Source organism: Marmota marmota, unplaced genomic scaffold, assembly GCF_001458135.2.
Source record: "Marmota marmota marmota unplaced genomic scaffold, marMar, whole genome shotgun sequence".
Lineage (NCBI taxonomy): Eukaryota > Metazoa > Chordata > Mammalia > Rodentia > Sciuridae > Marmota > Marmota marmota.
Window position 1 is genome coordinate 27,065,661 of NW_026000185.1, and position 5,893 is coordinate 27,071,553.

The window sequence follows — 5,893 nt, forward strand, 5'->3', positions numbered from 1 at the left end:
GCAGCCTCCGCGCCCCGCCCGCCCGGCCGCCTCCGGCGTTCTTCCTTTCATTCATCTTTCCCCAGGAGGGCGACAGCTCGCTGCTGGGCGCGGCTAGCTGTGCAGCGCGCTCCAGTGCGGTGACCAGGGACATGTAGACGCCTCCGTTTCGCCGCTGGGAGCCCTTCTGACCCAAGCCATCTGAAGGCCAGGCCGAAGGTGATGGAGGCCTAGTGGACCTTGAGGACGCCGAGGTCACCTTGGGGAGGGGCGCCAGCTGGGTCCTCTCCCTCTCCCCCGAGCCCTGCAGTGGGGGCAGGCCGGGCGGGGGAAGGCGAAGACTCACGACTGTCCCAGGCGTTCCAGGGTGCGAACGCGCAGGATCTGGGAAAAGATCGCCTCTCTGCCAGGCTCACTGTCGTCCTTTCCCAGGGCTGGGGGTGTTGGGCACAGAGTCAGGTCAGGTCAGGGCCGGGCCACCGCCCAACAATGGCGGTCGCCCCTAGGGCTCTAAGCTTTGAGGTTCTTCTTCCTGATTAGAAGAAAGAGCCCACCAAAGGACCGTCCCCGGCCCAGGAGCCCAATAGGGGACTGACAATTGTGACCTCGCACATTTCCCTTAGGGGCTATGGAAGTCCTTAGAACATACCGCTGCTGCTGCAGACTCCTCGGCCTCTCCTGTAGCCTGCACTGAGTAAGCCCATCTCTGAACTACCCAGTGTGCTCCCTCACTTTCATACTTAGAGCGGTGGGGGTCTTCAAGGGTCTTTCATTGATGACGTGACTAGGATTGGGATCCCCTCACCTTCACTAGGTGAGGACCCCAATCCAGACTCACCCTCCACTCACCCCAGGTCATCCCCAGTCCATTTCCTTGGTCACCGGACCCATAGCCAACATCGGTCATCTATTGGTAAGTTTTCCCCTTCTCGGTTGCTCACCAGTAGGTGTACAGTTTCGCAGGTGTACCCTCAGGGGAAACTGACCGATGATCATCTGTCGGCTCCTCTGACCACCTGTGGGAGGAGAATTCACTCTGCCTAGGCCTTTATGGTCACAGTGACCCTGGAGCAATCCTCCGGATTCTACTAGTACGGGTTAGGATCTCCCCTTACCCCTGGGCCCAGGTCTGACTTTCCCATAAACCCCGATATTGGGTGACCTGCAGTCCCTCAGCTCCTTGGAGTCCAATCGGTATTCTGATCTGGTGACGACTATATCAAAAACTGATTTCTCTCTCCAGGCAATTGTTTGTTAAGGGACGCCTTGTCTGAATCATCTGCCTGTCATGGGGAATTCCAGCTCCCTGCCAGTCGACTCCCCCAGTTAGGTGTCTATTGAATAATAGGTCCACTCTTAGCCTATCCCCCAACATTAAACCTAAGTGCCTTATCAAATATTGCAAACAAGATTACCCAAAGTACCAACTAGATAACCAAAATAAATGGCCCCATCAGGGTCGTTGGATCCCGATATTTTATGGGACCTCTTCAGTCACTGTGAGCACATAAGGAAATGGACAGAGATCCCCTATGTGGAAGCTTTCACTCTTCTCTGTCAAAACCCTAACCTGTGTACCCCCTGCAAACCACACCACCTTCTTCTCACCATTAAGCCATGCAAGGATCTCTCCTCCTATCCTTCCAACTTTGACCCTGCAGACGAGCTACCTCCTTACCGGCAGGCCCCCCAACCCCTGCCTCTGCCTTGCTTCCCAACCATGCCCAATCCTCCTACCCCACAGCCCTCAGCTCCCCTGGCATCACCCCCAGAGCTTCCCAGCCCCCTTTTAGTCCCCCTACAACCCGTTCTAAAATTCACCTTTCTTCGTGTACTGTTGCCACCCCCCCCCAGAAGTGGCGGGTGCTGAAGGCATTGTGAGGGCTCATGTTCCCTTCTCTATAGAAGACCTCTCCCAAATTGAGAAGTGCCTGGGTTCATACACTTCCAACCCCTCCTCATACATTGAGGAATTTGAATACCTTCTTCAGGCTTTAACCTCACTTTTCACATTTCCACCATCCTGGCCAATACTCTTCTCGCAGAGGAACACAGACGGGTCTGGGAGGAAGCCCGTAATTAAGCTGATGAGGTTCATCAAACCACCCCGGCTCACCCGCTAGGCGCTCAGGCAGTCCCTGACCAGGACCCTAATTGGGACTGCAATACTGCCGCAGGATTAGCCCTGAGGGACCAATTTTCCACCTGCCTAGTTGCCGGACTCAGACGGGCAACTCAGAAGGTAATTAACTTCGAAAAACTCCAAGAGATCATTCAAGACAAAAATGAGAACCCCTCCACTTTCTTAGGTAGGTTAGTTTAACCCCCAAAACCCCTGATGGGAGACAGCTCCTAACGACCCATTTCTTCCCCCAAAGCTATCCCGACATAAAGTCCAAACTAAAGAGGTTGGAAAGGGGGCCTCTCACCCCTGGCCTTCAAGGTCTGCCATAATAGGGAGGAAAAGGCCAAACCCCCCAAATCCCAGATGCTGACTCAGGCCATTCGGGCGTCTGCCCCCCCCACTTCATCCTCTAAAGGACCTCCATGCAGCCCACCAGGGCCATGCTTCCAGTGTGGAAGGGATGGCCACTGAGCCAGGGCTTGCCCTAACCCAAGGGTTCCTACCAAACCCTGCCCAAAGTTCCAGTGTCTTGGTCAATGGGCCGTGGACATGCCCACAGCCCTGGGCATGACCTTCTGGGACTGGCGGTGGAGGACTGACGGGCTCTAGGTTTCCTTCCCCGATGGCCATCACCACACAGGAGCCCAGGGTCAAACTTACCATGGATGGATACCCCATTTCATTCCTCTTAGACACTGGAGCCTCATTCTCTGTTCTGAGGGAGTTTGGGTGGCCCCACCTCTGTTGTTGGTAGGGGGCCAAACCCTCATGCCTAGGATCTCTGCCCTAATCTCCTGCTCATTCCTCAGGGTCATATTCTCCCACCAATTCTTGGTTATGGCCAAGACAAGTCAGTCTCCTACATTCTCTCACTACTCATGTCGCCTCCAACAGAGGAACTCCTCTCCTTCCCTTTCCCCCAGACAAAGTCAACCCCAAGGTATGGACACCACAACCCCATCACTTGCACACTGCTCCCCCGTTGTTATTACTTTAAAACATCCAGATGCCTATCCATGTCAACCCCAATACCCGCTTCCCTCTGCCAGCCTGATAGGCCTACAGCCCATCATTCAAGATCTCTTAACCAAGGGCTTCCTCAGGCCCGCCCACTCGCCTTTCAACACTCCCATCCTGGCAGTTAAAAAACCTAATGGCACCTTTCGTTTAGTTCAAGATCTCTGGCTGATCAATGAAGCTGTCAAACCCATACACTCCTTGGTTCCAAACCCATATACCATCCTGTCCTCTACACCACCTTCCTCAACTCACTTCTCAGTGATAGATCTCAACTCACTTCTCTATTCCCTTGGCCCCACATCCCAGGACCTCTTTGCTTTCATCTGGACAGATCCTGAGACACACCGGGCTCGCAAACTGACCTGGACAGACTTAACCCAGAGCTTCTGGGACAGCCCCTGTATATTTTGGCCACTGATCTAGATGACCTGTCCCTCTCACAATCCCGATTACTGCAATATGTAGATGACCTACTCCTCTGCAGTCCCTCCCTGGAATAATCACAGAATGACACCTCACTTCTCAATTTCCTAGCTGAAAGGGGCTACCAGGTCTCTCCTGCTAAAGTCCAACTTTCAAAGGCCCAGGTTACCTACTTGGGTGTGCTCCTGTCCCCCGCTCCAAGGCTACCGCCACCAACCACAAGGCTTATATCAAGCAACTACAGACTCCCAGCACCACAGAGGAAGCCCTTTCATTCCTGGGGCTAGCAGGATCCTTTAGAACATGGATTCCCAACTTTTCTCTCCTAGCAAAACCCCTATATGACCTTGTTAAGTCTTTCCCCTCCCTGGTCCCTACAGGAGACCTCGTCCAGCCTTTCCAAAAACTCCAGCAAGCCCTGTTGCAAGCCTCAGAACTGCAACTGCCTGAGCTTCAAAGACCATTCCTTCTGCACTGCCATGAGAACCGGGGTCTAGCCCTGGGGGTGTTGGGTCAAACGTAGGCCCCTGGTTTGCCCCTATGGCTTGTCTGTCTAGACAGTTAGACCCTTCTGTGTGGGGGTGGGCACCATGTCTCCACGCCCTGGCAGCGGCCTGTATCTTGCTCCTGGAAGCTACAAAGTTAACCTCTGGAGCACCTATAAGGATTGTCAGTCCCCATCATCTCAAAGAACTCTTTAACATACAAGGGACTCCAGACTCTCCTGCCTTGCCGCATCCTTCCCCTCTTGGTGACTTTCATACAAAACACCTCTACCTCCTTCCAGGCGTGCGTGCCTTTAAACCCTGCCTCCTTACTCCCCATTTCAGCTACCCCTCCCTTACACGACTGCGGACAGGTCTTGGAACAGATCCTTCATGCCCTACTCATCTCTCTGAGGGCCCCCTCGAGAACTCTACCCACACCTGGTTCTCAGATGGCGGTTCCTTCCTTGTGGATGGATGCCAACTAGCCGGATATGCAATAGTATCCTTAGACCGAACCATAGAGGCCAAACCCCTTCCCCCAAATACCACCAACCAGCAGGTGGAATCAATCACGGTCACCCACGCCTTTCAGCTGGCTGCAGATTCATCCTGACCCTATACACTGATTCCAAGTACGTTTTCCATATCCTCCTATCACATGCAACCACATGGAAGGAAAGGGGACTCCTCACCACCAAAGGGTCTTCAATAGTCAATTCATAATTGATCTCTCAGTTACTAGAGGCATCCTTGCTCCCTATCAAGATCGGCATCGTCCACTGTCGGTCACCCCAGTCTGATGCCAGCTTCATGACCATGGGAAACAATCAAGCAGATGCAGCGGCCAGGCAAGCTGCGCTCTCTTCGGATACCTCGGCCACCTGCCTCCTGGTATCCCAGCTGCACACTGTTCCTGCTTCTCCATTAGAAACAATCCACTACCTACGCTCAATCTTCCACCCCAACTCCCAAGCCCCACAGACTTTTCTCTCTTTTTTACCCTGTCTTCAACAAACAGGTCATAGACATCACCACTGCTTGCCAAGTCTGCCAGCAAGTCAACCCACAAACCCCCCTAAAACTAGGAACCTTTCCTACTCATCAAGCTCGAGGCCACATCCCCAGAGCTGACTGGCAGGTTGATTTTACGCACATGCCTCCGGTGAGGTGTTATAAGTACCTTCTGGTCTTTGTTGACACCTTCTCAGGCTGGGTCGAGGCATTCCCCACAAACTAGCCTCCACTCTGGCCCGCCTCCTATTAACTGAGATTATACCAAGATTCGGGGTACCTACATCCTTTCAATCGGACAACGGACCCAAATTTATGTCTTGGATCACACAACAAATCACAGCAGCCCTAGGTGTACCCTGGATCTTCCACCTCCCTCACCATCCACAATCGTCCAGTAAGGTTGAATGCTCCAATTGGACTCTTAAGAGATTCTAGCCAAATTTTCCCTCGAAGTTCACTGTGATTGGGTCAAGCCCCTTCCCATGGCCTTATTCCGCATTAGAGTCCTTTCAAAGAAACCCCCACAACTCTCACCCTTCAAGGTCCTCTATGGACGCCCAGTTCTGCCCCCTGGCCTCATCCCCTCCCCTGGCACTTGGCTGAAAACCTTTTGTTTCCCCTTCTCTCCTTCATCAGCTCCAAGCGTTGGAAACACCAAGACCTCCTGTTGGCTGATGCATCCGATCCTTCCCCGATCTTCCCTTTAACCTCAGGCACGTGGGTCTATTATGCCCCCCTTTCCAAGAACAGACCTTTCCCCAAAATGGAAAGGACCCTTATAAGTTGTCTTATGTACCCCCACAGCGGTCAGACTCTTGGAAGGATCAGCTACGCTGTCCCCTTG

The 5,893-nt window shown here is 53.3% G+C and overlaps 1 long non-coding RNA gene across 1 annotated transcript; it reads left to right on the forward strand.

The window, feature by feature from the left end:
* The first annotated feature begins 13 nt into the window (after window positions 1–13).
* LOC125612382 lies at window positions 14–2,941 on the forward strand. The gene is made up of 4 exons (XR_007342748.1): window positions 14–198; window positions 603–673; window positions 834–892; window positions 1,223–2,941. It is a non-coding gene; the product is annotated as an uncharacterized LOC125612382 (long non-coding RNA).
* The last annotated feature ends 2,952 nt before the right edge of the window (window positions 2,942–5,893 follow it).